This window comes from Mirounga angustirostris, unplaced genomic scaffold, assembly GCF_029215605.1.
Source record: "Mirounga angustirostris isolate CCGP_5_RB_7025 unplaced genomic scaffold, mMirAng1.0.hap1 SCAF_4, whole genome shotgun sequence".
NCBI lineage: Eukaryota > Metazoa > Chordata > Mammalia > Carnivora > Phocidae > Mirounga > Mirounga angustirostris.
The window spans coordinates 69,785,822-69,804,820 of NW_026991712.1; the positions used below are offsets into that span (position 1 = coordinate 69,785,822).

Sequence of the window (18,999 nt, forward strand, 5' to 3'; positions counted from 1 at the left end):
GTAGATTCTTCTAAGCTCAGCAAAATTTTGTCCCTAAGCTGCGGAACAACCAACTCTATAACTTCAAACTGGGTGGGCATAAACTTAAAAGATTTTCATTGGACCATCTGCTTCTCAAGAGCAAGAATTGAGTCTTATTCCTCTTTTTAGGTAAGATGCGTAGCCCAGTGCTTTAACTGATTGCTCAAGAAATTTTTATTCTCTTGTCTAGAAAAATGAATTCATCCTTAGGACAGCCAAACTGAACTTCTGTTGGAATGCGCTCAAAGTGGGAAGGAAGGAAGAAGAAGGAGTAACTCTCTTTGTATATCAGTTAGGGTAAGGTTAAGCTGCTGAGGGGTAACAAAAAGACCCCAAAATTCAGTGGCTTCAAAGAAGACAGCAGTTTATTTCTCTACCATGCCACAGTTCAAAGGTGAGTAAACCTGCTATACAAGGTCATTCTGAAATCCTCAGGGCACTGTCTTCACCAGCATGATCAAAGCTGGATCATTGGCTTGAGGACATAAAAGAGCCTGGAGAAGAACACACACTGTTTTAAGGACTTATTCCAAAAATAGCACACTTCACTTCTACTCATGTTCCATGAGCAAGAACTCAAGTCATATTACCCAGCAACCGGAGAGGCTGTAGAAGGAATGCATATTCATTAAGAGGATTAAAGATGAGCCACATGATATTTGCAAGGCATATATTTGACAAAGGTCTTGCATAGGAATATATAAAGAACTATCAATACTCAATAATTAGAAAACAAACAACTTAAAAACAATGAACAAAAGATTTGAACAGCCACTAAAGAATATAAACAGATGGCAAATGAGCACATAAAAACATGCTCAACATCAGGAGTCATTAAGGACATACAAGATACCACAACATATCTATTAGAATGCCTGAAGTTACAAAGATAGACTCTGTCAGTTGTTGGTGAAGACATAGAGGAACTAGAACCCTCATACATTGCTAGTGTATAAATCCAAAATGGTACCACCAAATGGAAACAGTTTATCAGGTTCTTCAAAAATTAGATGTATACCTACTGTATGACTCAGTCTTTCTGTCCCCAGATGTTTACCTAACCAAAAAAAAAAAAAAAAAGCATATGTTCCTACTCAGACTTATACATAAATGCTCATTGCAGCTTTATTTGTAATATCCAAAACCTGAGAACAACCAAATGCCCATCAAAAATTGGAACAGATAAACAAATATTATAATACCATCTGATGAAATATAACTCAGCAATAAAAAGGAATGAGCTCTTGAAATATACAAACAGGATGGATGAATCTCAAAATAAGAGTGAAGAAAGGCAGATCAAAAAAAAAAAAAGAGGGGAGGGTGTATGCAGTATAATCCCATTTATATAAAATTGTAGAAAATGCAAATGAATGTACTGTAATAAAAAGATCAATACTTGTCTGGGGAAGAGGAGGTAAGGCAGAAAGGGACAGAGATGGGGAGAACTACAAAGAAGTACAAAGAAACTTTATGGAGTAATGGATGTATTCTATATCTTGATTGTGATGATGTTTTCATGAGTGTAGAACACTTCACTTCATAAATTTGTACACTTTTTAAATGTGCAGTTTATTGTATGTCAAGTCTACCTCAATTTAAAAAGTATATGCCCTTGGGGAGCCTGGGTGGCCCAGTGGGTTAAGCGTCTGACTCTTGGTTTTGGCTCAAGTTGTGATCTCAGGCTTGTGAAATCAAGCCCCACATCAGGCTCCATACTCAGCATGGAGTCTGCTTGGGATTCTCTCTCTGCCCCTCTTCCCCCACCCCCCTCTCTTTCTCAAATAAATAAATAAATCTTTTTGCAAAGAAGTATATGCTGTTTATTTTTAAGGATAATTACACAGAATTTGCTGTATCCAAATAAGTATCCTCCACATATAGTTTCTTTGTGTTACTTTGACATTAAATTCTGGGAGATGCTGGACCAGAGGAAGGGAGACTATGAAAAGAAGATTCCTGTTGATAAATAAGACTTAAGGGAATAAGCTACAGTTCTAGGCCCAGCTTCTGGTTCATGTGCTTCTCAAACACCAGCCAAGTTTCCATCTCTGGTCCAGATTCCATACAGTGAACAACCCCATCCGCACAATCCTAGTAAAATCCCCACCCACTACCAGCCGCAGCACCTGGGACTTTGCACCCCAGCCTCAGCCCCACCTTCTAGACGGCACCTTGCCCTTAAACCCTGCTGGTTCTTCAGTTCAGTCCACTGGCCAAGCTTCTAGCTAGGCCAGTGCTAACCTGGCCCACTGGGTCATTTCACTTTCCCTGACCTTCCCAACAGAGTGAGAAAAGCTCTCGTATCTGCATCACATTGAAAAATTGCTGAAGACATTTCCCCAGAATTTTAGGTAGCATCAATGGGACTTTCTCTCCCAACACGCCTTCCAAAGGTAGGTTCCAGTCTAATCCCTTTTGCAGTGGCATGCTCCTTGCCAACAGCGTGGCACATTCATTTGGGCGACACTCTGGAATCTTCCTATGTGAAAGGCTGAAATATATAAAGGCATCATAAAGGAATTCTAGAGGGCTTGGGCGGGATTATTCTAAGAATTTCATCCATCCACTTCAAGAAATTTCTTCTGTTGATCTTTAGGATTACTACTGAAACAGCCAAGGCTTTTGCTGATTTATCCCAGAATATCATCCTTGTTGGTGCACAGTCGTGCAGCAGAATTGCCAATGCAAAGGGTTTTGTTTTTTTTTTCCTCTGACTGGCTCAAAGTGGGATACCAGAACTAAGTTAGAAATAAGCCTGATAAGAATGAGAAGATTTAAGGATTATAACTGGTTCTCATAAACTCAGTTCAGGAGAGCTGGGGGAAGTGACTCTCATCTTCCAACATGTACCCAGGCAGAGCCCAAGCACAGAGTGTACAAACCATCCTCCATGTAGAGGCGAGATTTTTCTTGGAAGGAGGGAGGGAGAAAGAGTGTGTGTGTGTGTGTGTGTGTGTGTGTGTGTGTCCATGTGTCTGTGTGAAGTATGCTCGGGTTAGCTGAGCTTGATCAATGGAAACTGTGCTAACAGGAATAAAGAGACGCTGATGAATCAAGGGAATATGTGAGAGAAGAGAGACAGGGCATAGAAAATGCCAGAGGTGAGCTAGTTGAATTCTGGGACAATGAGATCGGGGCTATCCTGTTGCCCGAAAGCCTTACCTCTTGGGTTCCCGGAGCAGAATCTGCAAAAACAGACTGCAGAAAAGTCTTTTCTCCAGCCAGAATTCTTAGTAGGCAGTCATGTGGGGGTAATTGCTCCTTTGTCTGGCTTCCACTCAGCCCCTCTGACTTCTGCCTGAATGGAGAGAACTATTGTTGCGGCTGGAGTTCGGTAAAGTCAGTGGGGTCGGAGACAGGGAGCCTCCCTCACAGAGGCACCGCCGTTCTCACAAAGGCCCAGGGGTCTTACCTTTCTTTCCCTGTGTGGACAAAGGCAGGAAGGAAACTGGAAGTGATTGATGTCTCACCGAAGTCAGGCACTGTGCTAGGTGATTTCTCCTTCAGTATCTAACCTAACTCTGACAATGCCCCCAGGAGACAGGACTTCTCAACTCCGTTTTCAACAGAATAAGGGGCCACGGAGAACAATTTACAGAATAGTAAGCCTTAGAAAGGTTAAACAAGTTGCAGTAACTTCACAGCTAACTCTGTGGTGGGCTGGAGCTTTGTTTCCCCACCTGCCCGAGTGTGGGAGCTGACTCACCGGCGGTAGGACGTTATGACAGTCAGGTACCCAGTGATGAATGATATCCAGGTCTTCCAGAAAGACAGGGAGGGAGACATCTTGATTCTGCCTGCTTCAGGCCACTAGAATATTTTGGTGTGGAGCCCCTCGTTTTCAAATGATGTACAAGAAAACAAGATCAAGTCAACTCCTTTCGCTATAGACTCTTTTCTTTTTTTCGTTTTTTGAGAGGTTACTTTAGACCAAGATTTTAAGATGTTTCATTCGAGTCTAGAAGCCAATGAAATAAAAATAGAAAAGCAGAACTGAGTAGAAAATAAAGGAAATTAATTTAATAACAGATTTTGTTCAGTCTCTCTGGGCCTGCCCCGGTGAGTATCCCCAAAAAGTCTAGGAGTGAGAGCACAACCACTGCTGAGTAAAAAACCTCTTGATTATGGCTACAGAAGGCAGAAACTATTATATGTGTATCCAACACTGGCACACCCCTAAACTACACTTCCCAGCCTCCCTTGCGATGCGGGGTGTGGCCATGGTCCAGCATCAGTCCTGCTCTGGTCAGTGGAAAATGAGCAGAACTGATGTGTGTCAATCCCAGGTCATAGAACCACATGCAATCCCCCATGTGCTTTTCTCTTCCAAGCGGGCAAGAATGAGTCAACTCTGGGGACTGTCTTGGGAGCCACGAGATGGAAGAAGCTCAGGCCCTTGACTCACATTGTGGAGGAGAGCTGCTGGATGAGAAGTATCCGCCTTGGACAGTTACATGTCACGATAGAAACTTTTACGTGCAAAGCTGCTGAGATGTGGGGATTTCGTTGTGATAGCATCTAGCACACCCTTAGCTAATAGACCAGAGCCCTCGTTCCACTCACCTTCCCAGAGATCATGATGTGAGCCCCAAAACACCAGAGCCCCGAGAATGAAAAGTACATTCCCAGGGAGACAGGCCCATCTACCTCTGAGCCTCCAGGGTTTTCCTCACCTTCAGTGTCTGTCCCACCTACAGAAGTGTGGAGAGATTTTGGAAAACATTTTCTGCATATGATTTAGAAAGCAGAATTCAGTTGTGCCACCAAGAATATACTTCATGGAATGATAAAGCCATAAAGGAAAACATTTGTTTTCAGACTGATTGTGGGAGAAAACCCAAGTAAGTGAGCAAAACAAGAGTGAACGATAGGGTTTTTCTGTCATTTTATTGCAGTAAGTAAAAAGTAGGCAAAACCACCACCGCCTGCCAGAAATCCTCAAAAACTTGCTTTTGTAAATACAGAAGATTTATGTGTACTCGGAATCAACTGTTTGGGTGCAATGTGACATTTTAAAGTGCTTGACAGCTTTTAAGACAGTTTTTTCCTTTAAACACATTAAATTCACCCTTCCTACAAATGTGTTTAGTCTGGTAAACTCTACCTGTAATTATCTAAGCAACAAGTCAGTTGCGTTTCGGTTTCTGTCAAATACTACAAATTTCCACTGTGTGGCACTATGTTTAATGAGGATTATTAAACCCATATCCTTCCTATTCCATGACGGGGGTGAAGTCTGTGGTTGGAAGGAACTCTCAACCACAGTCAGGTGATGAAAGGGTGGATGTGAAAGGTGTGTCTTCTCCAGGAACAAAAGAAATCCTGAAAGAGAAGGAAGCAATGAGGTGACAGCTTGAGAGGAAAGGATTTACCCCAAGACCTCCGGTCCCCAGCTACTGCAAGGCTTGATCGGTGTGCGAAGCGTAGGCAACCAGGGATTATCACCGGAGCATAATTTCTGTTGGTCAGGGTGCAAAAAGAGAAGATCGGGGCTCTCCCCAGGTAAACTCACGCACCTGCCCAAGTACAAGAAAGCCATGAGACGGTCTGACTACCCTATCTGCGCGCAGAGCCAGAAGATGTGTAAAAACAAATTGCTTTCCCTTTCAGCACACGGGGAAGACACCCACAGGTGACATACTGGACCTTCAGAGCCAAAAGCCAGCATAAGAGGACGGGTGTCTGTTCCAGGTGTCTTTAAGGCACTGCAATGTGTGCGGAGCTGGCCCTTTAAAAACAGCTCTAGACCAGATCAACCTCGTCCAGCAGAATTATTCAGTTTGTTTTAGCAACAGCTTCCCATGCCCTGGTCTCCCATTACTTCATCTGCATTCCCCAGATGCTGACCCTGTCCCCCTCTAAGCCCACAGCATTCCCCCCACGCCCCCGCCCCGCCGTGGCTTTCATAATCTCCTAGGGAACTCCCAGTACTGAGCCCTGGCGGGCCCCACAGGATGCCACCTCTTAGGTCATGGGTGGAACCTGATGCCCTTCCCCAGCTTCTCTGGTTGCAATCCTACCTGCCCCAGATTTCAGGCCTGCGTCAGAGGCTGCTACAGGAGGAGGCAGGGAGGTGACCCTGTTTGGTCCTTCCCCGGGCTGAACGCCTCCATACAATTTCAGACAGCTAAGAATAGTCCCGAACCCAGGGGTCACTTAGTAAGGTTGCATTTAGAGGGTTGCGAGGCCAGGACTGCCAGGGTCTCTGACCAGTGGCTCAAAGCCCTAGCTCGGTGGTCTTTGCATGACCAGTGAGTCAGCAACATGTCCTTCTTCATACTCTCTGCCACTGTTGAGTAGCGGGCTTCAGGAACATAGTTAGAGCACCTTTGGATGCAAGAGACAGAAGGCTGATTCAAACTGGCTTGAAATAGTATATTGGCTAGGAAATAAAACAGAGTCCAAAGGAGTAGCAGGACTTAGCAGAGCTGCATCCAGAGCTGGTTCAAGCGCTCTTGCTGGGGACTCTCTCTCTCTCTCTCTCCACCTTAGAAAGAGTGAATGCACACGACAAGCAGGATGTCTATGAGGGGGCATGACTTACATCCCAACACTTAGCATCTCAAGAGAGGGGGGCCAATCTATCTTGACAGCTCCAGGAGAAAATGTCTGGAGGGAAGTCCCATTGGCCCCGTCCAGGTCACGTGCTCATCTCTGAACCAATCACAGTGATTAGCCGGACCTGAACCCATAACCGCCCCCCCCCCCCCGCCCCCCGTGGCTAAGGTAGGGGCCGGGAGCTGCAATCAAAGCGTATTGGAGGATTTACTCTGCAGAAAATGCGGCTCGACAGTAGCCTTCACTGTGCTATGACCAGTTGTCATTTTCAGACCTTGCCTTAGCTGCCATGGATAACCATTCCCTCCTTGAAACACTGCACCTACCGTCCAGCGTCCCGCATTCTCCTGGTTTTCCTTTTCACCGGGCCTTTTATTCCCAGCCTCTTTCCCTGGTCTTCCTCACCTCCCTGGTCTCCTCATGCTGCAGCCCCGAAGCTCAGGTCCGACCTCTCTCTCTCTCTGCTGCCTTCCGCCTACACTCCGTTGGTAATCTCATTCTGTCCTGTGACTTTATATGGCATCTATTCACGGTGGACACCAAATTTATATCTGACTGCTTCCTCTCAGGAGCCCCAGACTCCACGTGGAGTCCTCCCCCAACGTGGATGACCAACAAGCATCTCAAATACACTGTTCCAGCACTGAGCTCCTGATCGGCCCCCCAACCCCTTCTCCTTGCCATTAATGCAGTTGCTCAGACCAGACGACTCAAAAACATCTTTGTCTCCACTCTTGCTCATATGCCACGTCCAGGTGATCAGCAAATCATGGCATTCCACCTTCGAGTATATACTCTATTACTCACCTCCTCCACCATTTCCAGTCTGGGCCAAGTCATAACATGCCTCACCAGTATGATCACAACCGCCTCCTAACTGGGAGACCGTCCTTGACTTGTTCCTCTTTCTGTGTTCACTCAGCTCAGCAATCAGAGTAAACCTATGAGCATAATCAGACAATGACTTCCTCTGGTCAACACCCTGAAGTGACCCTCGGCTTACTCAAAATAAAATTCTTACGAGTAGTCTGCAAAGCCCTACACAGTCTCCCCGCACCACCCCCTATTTCCTTCCTGACAGTCGACTGCCCTACCCCACTCCATCAGTTCCAGCCACACAAACTTCCTTGCATTCCTTCCATTCACCAAGCACGATTATGCCTCAGGGCGTTTGCACTTGCCATTCCCTCTGTCTGGAGCCCTCTTCCCCCAGATGTCTACATGGCTTCCTTACTCGCGTCCATCAGATTTTTAATTAAATCCCTTCTCCATGAGACCTTCACTGACCATCCCAATCTAGAACTGCAAACCCCTTCCTGACTCACACGTCTTGTCTTCCTTCACTGCTTTGCTTTTTCTCCATCGTAGTGATTATATTCTAACACACCTATTTTTAAATATATTTTTAACTTATTTATTTCGTTTAATTTTCCCTTACTTATTTTAGTCCCTGTCTGTTTCCCCAGCACTCGACTCTGCTGGGGGAGGGGCTTTCGTCTGTGTGTTCAGTGCTGTAACCCCATCACCTCAGCAATTTAAGGAGTGAATAAAATGGAGTGACTTTCTCAGTCCTTCACTATGGCCCCCACGCGGGTGTGGTAACCTTCAATCTCTCCTCTTGTCTCGCCCTCTCAGTCTCCTTTGCCAACAGTCCGAATGCGGGGACCAGGAGGCCGCACAGAATTACTCCAAGATGGCCGCCTGTGACCAGGAAAGGTGAGGCCAGACCCCAGAGGGGCATGTGGGAGGGTTGGACAGCAGGGAAAATGGGGTGGGCTGTGACATTCCAATCATGGGAGGGGGCCCAGTGGGCAGCGGCTAGACCGGGGCCTGCAGTCGTGGGCGGGAAACTGCATGGCCTCAGTCCTTTGTTAGGTTGGTACAGGGCAGATGCCAGGTCCAAGCAGGGCAGACAAGGGGACAGAGATCATGAGGCACACTGAGGTCAAAATGGATAGGGGCCAGAACACAATGCCCAGCAAGCTCTGTCACGGAGGCAAGCACTCTGTCACCCTTCCCAAGGCTGACGTGAGCTCTTTGAAGAGGCCAGGCTCTCCCAGCAGGGCTTCGTCTTCTCTTACCTTAAAGGGTCAGCTCCTTATCTCTTTCACTTGGCAGGCTGCACCTCTTCAGGCAGAACCCCTGTTACTGGTCTGGTAACCCCAGGAGGGCCGCCTCCACTGTCCTGGCTCATCCCGACAAGATGCCCCACCCTGCCTCCCCCAGCTGCAACCAGTCCACTCACTCGCTTGCAGGAGACCCACCTCCCAGCTCCCCAACACCCGCAGCAATTTTTTTTAGCATTATGGAATGTAAAGGTAACTTAGAGACCCTCCAAGTCCAAGATCCTCATTTTATCAGTCGGAAACCCGGGGCCCAGGGGGTTAAGTTAGCTAGCAAGGGCAGTGCCCAGGGAGGATGCTCAGCTGAGGGCTCCTTACACTAGACCGCGCTGTCGAAAGTGGCCTCCATCCCAGAGGACGGGCTAATCACAGGCCAGGCCTGGATGCTTTACCTGGGAATGAGAAGCTCCCTAATGCTCCAAGAATTTGCAGCGCGACCGGTCAAAGAGCGCAGCCACACTGCAGAGGAGTGTGTTTATACCACCCTCTTGCCCTTCTCTCTGTTCCCCGTTTCGTGATGGGATCGGGTGAGGTCACTCCTCTGCCTGATGAAAATCTCAGCCCTCGCCAAGCTGCTGCTCTCTCTAAGCTCATTATCTGACTGGCTCATACTTTCCCAGGGGTTGCAGGGAGGAGGAAAGGTAATTAAGTGTTTTGCTTAAATGGCCTTTTCAGTTGACAGAAATAGCTGCCCAGAGATGTGGTGGCCGCTCCTTCCCGGTTCTCTCCCAGGGAAGGAACAATGACAGTGCAAAGGTCAAAGGGACCAAGGCTGCCGCCCTCCCCCGCATAATCCCGAAAGTGCATCACCGGCAGGCAGATAATGGAGAAGAGGAAAATAAGCCCAGGTCGGCCTTCTCCCCTCGTTGAAGGAAAGCCTCCAATTCCTGTGTCTGCATGACCATGGGTGCCACGTGTGATCAGGCCTACAAGAACCGGGCTTTTTTCCTGCCTCGAACAGCCCTCTGTTGGACCAGCATCTTGTGTCTAAGTCTCTTTACAGCACAGAGTAGTCACTGCTCGGCATTAGAGAATGCGTTATTTTGGGAGAAACAATACTGCCCTATGGAGCCCTTGTAGGTGGGGGATGGGATAGGAGCCGCAGACAAAGTACAAGGGTGCATCTCCCCCAGACTCCGTGAATCGAGCCGTCAGTCAACAATGGCCTCAGACAAATGGGCAGAATACGCGCTCCCATGTAGAGAAGAATCTGGATGCCAAAGAGGTCATTACCAAAACATACAAGGAAAGAAAGAAAGGGAGGGTGGAAGCAGGCAAAAAAGAAAATAAAGTAAAAACGAGACTGTGACTTGCTGAGGTTGGAAACCACTGATAGGGCCGCAAGGAGCTGCTTAACTCAGACCACAAAGAGTTAAGTCTTGGCTAGCAGCACCTACCGATAAGCCGGGCACATTCAGCATCATTGTGTTAAAGATAATAGCAGCCTTATTATAACAGAGAGCCCCATATACATTAGTGCCCACACAATGTCACCTATCTGTGAATTCAGCAGAATTTTGTTCACAGAATAATATAGTTTTGCCATTGTCCCAGCTTAGAACTACACATTCATTAATAGAAACAGTATCTCTGGCACTTCTATGCAACGCTAAGTCCCAAAAAAGGTTTATTATGGAATGTGGCCCCACAGCCAGTGATGGCCGTCATTATGACAATGTGCATTAATATCAAAGGATCTGTGATTATTTTTACAGTTGTTCCTGGTATCATCAGTGATTCTCTAAATTGTGCACCTCTCTTGGTGTAATCAGGTGTCCTTGTAGCCTCTATCCATATGTAAAATTTCTTTGCAAAAATTTCTTTAAAAATTGCAGAAGATATGCCTTATAGAATGTTTCTTAGCTGTCATTTTGTTTCAGATTGAACCTCGAATTGTAATCAAGGTGACTTCACTGTCCTTTAGTGGTATTTGGCCTAAATCAAATCCATCAGGTGCTTCAAAATCTATCATTGGAATGAATATACTGAAGACAAAATCTTTCCTCTTCTGTGTATTGGGCTGGGATGGTTCGAGGTGGGCCACCGAAAGTGGGGAAAGGAGAGACATTGATATGTACAAGAAAACTCAGTGGGGAAAAAATCTGACTTTGCCAAAATGGTGTTTATTACTATAGAGATTCCTAATCTTACCCACTTCCAGTTCTCCCTTCCTCTTATAGGTGGGCGATGTGACAAGCTCTAGCCTGTGAAACAAAAATGGAAGTTGATGGTTGTTTCTGGGCCTAGTTATAGGAGAGTATGTGACACCTTGCCCTTTCTCCTCTTGTTCTGCAATGTCCTTGTAAAAGTTCGGCAAGCCGTATATTTCAGTGTGCTTTTCTGTGCATGCATTATGCGTTGATTAAAAAAACATAAAAATAGGAGGTGGTCCTGAGTAAATTTTACCCTCCACGGTGTCCTTCACTTCGAAAAATTCTGCCTTCTGGTGGCTCCTTTCACCAACATTCTTACTTTTGTTCACAGGATAATGAATAGAATACCTTCTCCCCAGGCCCAAGGACCAAAGGAGGGAGAAGATCAGAGTTTCAGGTGTTCAAGATTTATTGAGCAAGTGCCTACAGGACAAACTGGTGAGGGAGAGAGGGAGTGAAGCGTGGTGGTGGGGAGAGGAAAGAGCTAAGCAAGGCTGTTGTATCAGGAAAGTCCAGCTTTGGCCTGATTTGAAGGGAGCTCCAGAGCATAAACAGAGCTGCAGACTCATCAATCCCACATGATGCAAAAGATCCTGCCTTTCATACCCCCTTTGCAGTCAGCCATTGCCTGTGGGCACCCCCCCCCCATCCTGGAAGTCAGTGCAAATTTTCTGACGAGGCTGTTCCCATCAGCAGAAGGAAATGTTTTAGAGAAGGGAACAACTGATACCTATGAACCACGGACACACAAAGCAGTGGGGCATTCCAGCCCAGGAGAGTGGATCTGAGCACAGGAGCACAACTCCTATTACAGTCCACCCCTTTCACTATTCACTTTCACTTGTTCTCACAGCCAGTGCCCTCCATCCAGGCCTGTTTCTTCAGGATTCTGTGTCATAATTCCAAAGGAAACCTACAAGAGGATTGTTAGTGGGATGAGTTATAGCCCCCATGGCTGCAGCTGGTCCCAGGGCCATACTTCATCATCATTATTGCCCTGTTCTACCACCTATGGTTGATTCCCCTCACCCTTGGGTAGCACATCAGGGGTCCTAGGTGACTTTCATGCAGCATCTAAGTTCTTCGGACTATGCCCTAATCATGCCATGTTTGCTCTACTTGACCAATTGCAATTTAAACTGAGCCTGAAAGCACCAAGAGTCACCCCAGGAGGATCATCGAAATGCCAAACACATTGCCCCCAGTTTTCTGTATGTACCAGCAGTCCCTCATGATGTTCAGAATCAATTGTTCCTCCTTAAAATAAATTTTCCCTTGTCCAATTGTCAATTGGCATAAGGAGACCATGTGACCAGAGGGCCCAGCTGTAGCTTTACATTTACCAGAATCCTTACTGTGTTTCTTCGTGTTAGCAGCCCCTCTAAAAATCAGGATGTCTAAAACTGTATGGGTAGAAAACACAAATTTCTCAAGTCAGACATGATGATGGCAATGCTGATGACCAAAGCCATGGCTATTTTCTGGAGCCATGATTTTTACCTCTTACGGATCCAGCATGTATAATAGCATTAGTCTTAAAAAGTCTCCTGCATCTTGAAATAGTGCCTTACTTACCACAGGGTGTCATATTCAAGCTGGTGATTCAGCTGCTTTGTTGAAAGCCTTTTCCACTATTCTATCAGGTTGGCAACTTCTGAATGGTGTGGTATGGGGTAGAATCAGTGATCCCATGGTCCTGTGCCCACTGCCTTACCTCCTTTGCCATCAAATGAGTCTTTAGTCTAAGGAGATGCTGGGTGCAATCGCACGTCAGTGAATCACACACTGCCTGAGCCCTTGGATAGTGTATTGGCCAAGGTCTCGTGGGCAGAAAAGACAAATCCATGTCCAGAGTACTTGTCAATCTCTGTGAACATGAATCACCACTTTATTTAGGATGAAACGGGACTTATATACTAGACTTACCGCAATGCCTTTCTGGTCTGCTCAAGGAACTCAGATTTGATTTTCAGTAGCAGCAGTAGCTCAATCAGCTTTGGTGAGAGGGAATCCATGCTGTGGGGCTCCATCTCTGCCTTCATGATTGTTCCATTCATGAGCCCATTGCAAGGGCAGAGGCTGACATCAACCGGCCAAGTCATCCTATTTGTTTGGTTGTTCAGCACTTCTGCTGCCGTGGTTCTTGGTGTGTGGTCATATGCAACACAAAGATCTTCACACTTTATGACCTCTCCAGTAGGTCCAGTTACATATCTCATCCCCAGAGCTTCTTGTCCCCTCTCCTTCTGTGCTCCTTAAAAACCAGCCAAATCATCGGTCACTTCCCCAGAGCCCATATATATTCTTACTTTAAGCTGCTTTTCTTGCTATATGAAGTCAATTACCAGATGCAGTGCTGGTGCAGAACACTGCCCATTGAAGGATATCTCTCATCACATCTTTCAGGGCCACAAGGGAAGCTGTCATGAAACAACAGTCCGTTTTCAGCTTATGTCAATATATCTAGCTGATCCATCTGTGAGTCAAGTTCAGGTTTTCTCCATCAGCTGGTCATAAGAAATCCCCTTTGTGGCAATAGATATGAGCTGAGGGGAAGACATTAATGCAAAGTTGTATGTGACATGAAGATTTGGGCCACCAGCTTATTTGTGTCCTGTGGACCTGCTCAAGCCCAGTCCAGGATGTACCACTTCCATTCTATACTGGATTGCTGCTGAGTTTCTTTGACCTTGTATCTTGGTGGGGCTGATAGAACACAAGTTATGATAGGTAGTTTGGCATGTGCTCAATTGATGCTTACTCCGGATTTAGGTGGTCTGTCTCTACCAGTCCCCAATAACAAGTCAAGAGATATTTTTCAAATGGTGTAGGATACTCTGCCACAGACAATAGGCCTTGCTCCAGAATCTTAGAAGTCTGTGCTAGAATTCCCCATTGGGGGCTTAGAAGAACCTCTAGTCAGCAGCCCTTTCTACTCAGATGCCTGAAGGACCATGAAGTCTGCTGGCTCATAGAGTCCAAACAGCAACTGTTTTTACTACAAGGACTTTTCTTGCTCCAGGTCCAGTGCAAAACTAGCTAGCTTCCATGTCACTTAATAAGTTAGAGAAATATTCTCAAGTGTATAATATACTGCCTTCAAAACCCAAAAGATCTGATAATTATCCTTCTTCTTTCTTAGTAGTGGTGGGTTCAAGACACCCACTGGTTCCTTACTTTGTCCTTACTAAGAACAAGGTACTTGTTTGTTCCTTTGGAGGGCTTATCTTGGCATACCCCAGACCACTGGACACTGGTAGAGACAGACCACCTAACTACGGAGTAAGCATCAATTGAGCACATGCCAAACTACCTATCATAACTATCTTCACTGATGTGGTGGGTCCCTGAATCTTTGGAGAGTTTATCTCCTACTCTCTGGAGCATTTATCTTACTAAGGCATCCAAAGTACTTGAGTGGATCGATATTCTTCAGAAGGTCCAGCCAATCCAGATCCTTTCAGACTGTATTATGACAGAGTGCAAGAAAATCAATATATCCCTCAAACTAGAACATGGCTGTATACTGTTGTCTCTCCCATATGAATGCTAACTGCATTACTCTTTCTCTTTCCTTATGGAAAAGAATGTACTGACCAGATCAATAGCTGTATCCCTCATACCGAGGCTATGAGGATCTACACTAATTAAGAGCACATCTGACAGAACCAGTGTAACTGAAGCCACTTTCTGATTATGTCTGCAGTAGTCCATTGTCATATGCCATGATCCATCTGGTTTTGCAAAGACCAGCCTGGCAATTATGATGAAAACCACTACTTTTGTATCATTTAAGTCATTTAGTGTCACACATGTCTGTCATTCTTTCCAAGAGGCAATTCTGCTTTTGATTTACTACTCTGGTGTGGCAATGGGCTTCCACTTGACATTTCCTACTATAATAGCTCTTACTCCACAGGCCCAGAAACCAATAGGAGTATTCTGCCAAGCTAAGTATGTTTTTACCAAATATATTCAGGAATTTGGGGAATGACCACCTGTTGGTTCTGTGGACCCATTAGACCCACCATGAGATGGACCAGAGCCATGACTCCAATAAAGCTAGGAGTCAACATTAACTCAGACCTATAACCACCAGCCTTTGGTCAAGCTAGTTATAACCTATTCCTCAGTGGATGGATACCCAAGTAAATAGCTTTAGATTCCTTTAAGGAAGTACTGGAGAATCACTACTCTATCCACTTACCTCCATGTTGCAGAATCCATCCTTAAGAGACCTGATCTTCAATCAATGGGTGTCTGCGAACTGGCTCCAGTTTGGAACTTGGGCAATCGATCATGAGTTTCAACTGGGACCATGGGTTTCTGTTCTCTTCTTCATCCTTCTTCCCTTATGATGCCATATTTACCAACTACTGAATAACCTATGATGGATGCTGGATGTTGGAGATGTAGGGGTGAAAAAGATACAGCCTGTGGCCTCCTGGAACTTTTCCCTACCACCTTCTCTTGATCATTTTCTCTTAACCACACAGGCTGAAAGAACCAAATATGAAGATAGAGAATGTTGTGGATTCTTAGCAGCTAACGTATTTGAAAGTAAAAATGACAAGAATGGCTAATATTGAGGAATTATTAAGTACTATACCTATAGTGTTCGATATAATCCTCAAAATCCTGTGAGGGAGGTTTCCTTATTTGGTGGATGGGAAACTCATACTTACAGAGGTAGCCAAGGCTCAGTCTGTCTCCCAAAAGCTGTTTATGACCAAATGAACATGAGAGAGATGCTAACTGCTGCTCTTCAAAAAAAGAGATTCCAGCTAGTTGTAATTTTTACCAGAGGAAGCCAAATTCCCCAGAACGCTTAATTCACAGAGGTTACTTATCTGAAGTTTTTTTCTCTTCTGATTCAAGCCAACCTGGGAACGACAGGAAGTTCAAAACTCAAGAGAATGTCACCTAATTCAACCATTTTCCTTTGAAAACACATGCCATGTCCTGAGCCCTGCAGAAAAATGAAAACCCCACTATACCATACTGAAGGAGTCCAAAGCCTATTGAGATGAACTTGTACACACTGAAAAAGTAACAAACCACAGAAGGCTCAATGGCCTGGTCGCACACTGCCTTAACCCTTTCATGAATCATAACAACACTTTAGTAGGTTTCTACTAGCATTTAAAAAATTAAATAGAACATAACTAAAGAGAATATTATCAAGTAGAAAATACCAGGTTGCATCTCCTATAGGAAGCATACATATTGTTTTTGTGAAGTTTTGTTACTTTTGAATGAAGTAAAACATATTTCTTGCTATGGGTTGTGGTCAAAAATTTTGAAAAAGACTGCATAGAACATATATTAAAAAATACTTTAACAAACAAGCAGACAAACAAAACAAGCCAGCCTCAAATCAAGGGGAAAAGGAAACACTGAGTTGGCATTACATAAAGAGAAAAGTGAATGACTAAAACAGAAGTACTATATTACTTGGCTACCTGAAACTAATATAACTACAAATGGTTCTCTATCCTACAGGGACATCTCAATGAAAAATAACATAGGTAACAGCAGCAACAGCAAAAGAGCTTAATGCTTCTAGACTTTCACTGATGGTGACCCTCTCTCAGAGTCATCTAAGAGAGATAGGTGATTATGAGTGTCCAGTCACTTCACCTCGTGAAAGAACCTCCTTCTACCACCACTCACACATACTGAACACTCACTTCCCCTATAAAGTGGGTCTGAGGGAAATGACTTTGGTACACAGGCCTGAGCAAGAGAGTCACACATTAACAACGAGGGTAGAGGAGGCTGACGTGGGCTTGAGATACTTGCCAATGCTGCTTAAGGAGGCAACTGTCATTTTTTATTCCCACTTGCCACCATTCCAGTTGACTGCATAAAAAGCCCAAATTTCTTCCTTGGCAATCTACTCTGCAACATAAAGTCTCCTGCCTTGAGAATTATTCCACTATGAGTCAAAGAAGTATAAAATGAAAAAGAGGTAATGTGTAGGTTTTCAAAGCACCTCTTATCCAGAAAGGGTTCTATATGAGTCACACTTCACACTGAGACAGCACTCCTTTTCCCAAAAGTTTCCAAGAGCCTCACCCTACTTATCACTGCCTCACCCTACTTATCACTGCCTCTTATTTGGATCCAGCAAGGATCCTTGTTATGGCTTTCCCAAGGTTGGGTTAAGTACAGCCTGGAGAAAGATATCCATGCTTCTAGCCATCCCACGACACTACAATTCCAAAGTCACAAAGTAGATCAGTAGCAGGTAGTTTTATGCTTGACTCATAAACTAAAACTCGGAGCTGCTCAAACGTTAGGAACTCAAGTCACACTGAGCAACCAGAAACACGGTCAGAACTGATTTGCAAAGGGGGCGTTGGAAAAACAGTTCCGGACTTTTGCCCAGAACTTGTTTGTGCTGTGTCCTCACCCAGAAGTTTCTTCCCTCCCACTCTGCACCAGCCTGACTTCTTCTGATTCTCAGGCCTCAGCAAAATGTCACCTTGTCAAAAAACCCCTCCCTGACTGCCCTGCCTGAGTCAGGTCACCCAATCAATGCTTTCTCGAGGCATCCTGCTCTTTCCCTTCACAGCACTGATTGCAGTGAATAATCATACGCTGATTTGTACATGCAGTTGTTTAATAGCTCCCTCCCCAGGTAACTAGAAACTCTGTGACACCCTGTGGGTTCACCCTGGACACCCTAGCACACTGCCCCAGCACCTGGCACTCAGAAGACAGTGAATGTTTATTGAAGGAGTAAATGAGTTCTGTTTATGAAACTGAAATGTCGTTACCTGTTACTTGCCATTAAGCAACCAGTTTGCTTTTGAATTATTATTATCAAAATAGTAAGTGTGTGTGTATACTCATGTTTATGGCAGCATTACTCACAATAGCCAAAAGGTGGAAGTGACCCATGTCCATTGACATTTGAATGGATAAAACTGTGGTTATACATACAATGGAACATTATTCAACCTTAAAAGGCAAGGACATTCTGACATGTCCTTGGATAACCTTGAACACATTCCATTATGCGAAACAGGCCGGTCACAAAAGGACAAATACTGCCTTATTCTGCTTTATAGGAGGCACCCCAAGTAGCCAAATTTATAAAGCCATAAGGTAAAATGGTGGTTACTAGGGGCTAGAGGGAGGGAGGGAGGAATAGGGATTTGGTGTTTCATGGGTACACAGTTTCAGTTTGGGAAGATGGGAAAGTTCTGGAGATAGATGCTGGTGATGGTTGCGCAATAATGTGAATGCGCTTCATGCCACTGAACTTCACACTGAGAAATGGTGAAGATGGTAAATTTTGTGTTATGTGTGTTTTACCATAATTTTTAAAAATAAAATTTAAAAAATACACGTGAAAATTTTAAGTGTTTATTACTACACACATACTTGCTTTTAGTATTAGGCAAAATAGAGCATATTTTGTATACATGTTAATGGATAAATACTGAAAATGTTGGCCACATACTGAATCAAAGTTTTGCATCCTGGCTGGTTTGGGTGGCGGTTTCTTCCCTCCCCCTCTCTAATTGGAGAGGCCCTTGGTATAGCCCTGTGTCCGACACATGGCAGGTATTTAGAAATACACACTGAATAGATGGCTGGAGGGATGACAGGATGCATGGGTGTACAGACAGATGGGTAGATAAATAAAAAGATGTTCATGATAAAAGAAGTTGTTTAAAAGTGTGTTAAGGAAGCTAAAATTCATAGCGTAGATTTTGGTAGTTAGGACACCTTCTTTCTTTCTTTTATTTTTTTTTAGGGTTCTATTTATTTATTTGAGAGAGAGTGCACACAAGTGGGGGGAGGGGCAGAGAGAGGGACAAGCAGGCTCCACACTGAACTTGAGATTGTGACCTGAGCTGAAACCAAGAGTCCGATGCTTAACCGACTGAGCCACCCAGGCGCCTCAGGACACCCTATTTCCTCAGATCACTTCATTCCCTTTCTTAATGAAAGGATTTAACAATGAATATTGGTGGAGATAATCATATTCTTAATGGTAAACATTTATGAGTTGCCATTATTATCATCAGATTTTACAGAAAAAATAATTGGATCACAGAGAGTACAGTACCCTGCTTAAGAGCATATAGTGATGAAGTGACAGAGCAGGGCCACAAGCCAGATCCAGT

The 18,999-nt window shown here is 44.8% G+C and overlaps 1 long non-coding RNA gene across 1 annotated transcript; it reads right to left on the reverse strand.

Annotated features, from left to right (window-relative positions):
• Window positions 1-1,919: 1,919 nt before the first annotated feature.
• On the reverse strand, window positions 1,920-7,617 carry LOC129046497 (uncharacterized). Its single transcript, XR_008507938.2, has 4 exons — window positions 6,909-7,617; window positions 3,731-5,540; window positions 3,187-3,322; window positions 1,920-2,515 (listed from the first exon to the last, which is right to left on the reverse strand). It is a non-coding gene; the product is annotated as an uncharacterized LOC129046497 (long non-coding RNA).
• Window positions 7,618-18,999: the final 11,382 nt, after the last annotated feature.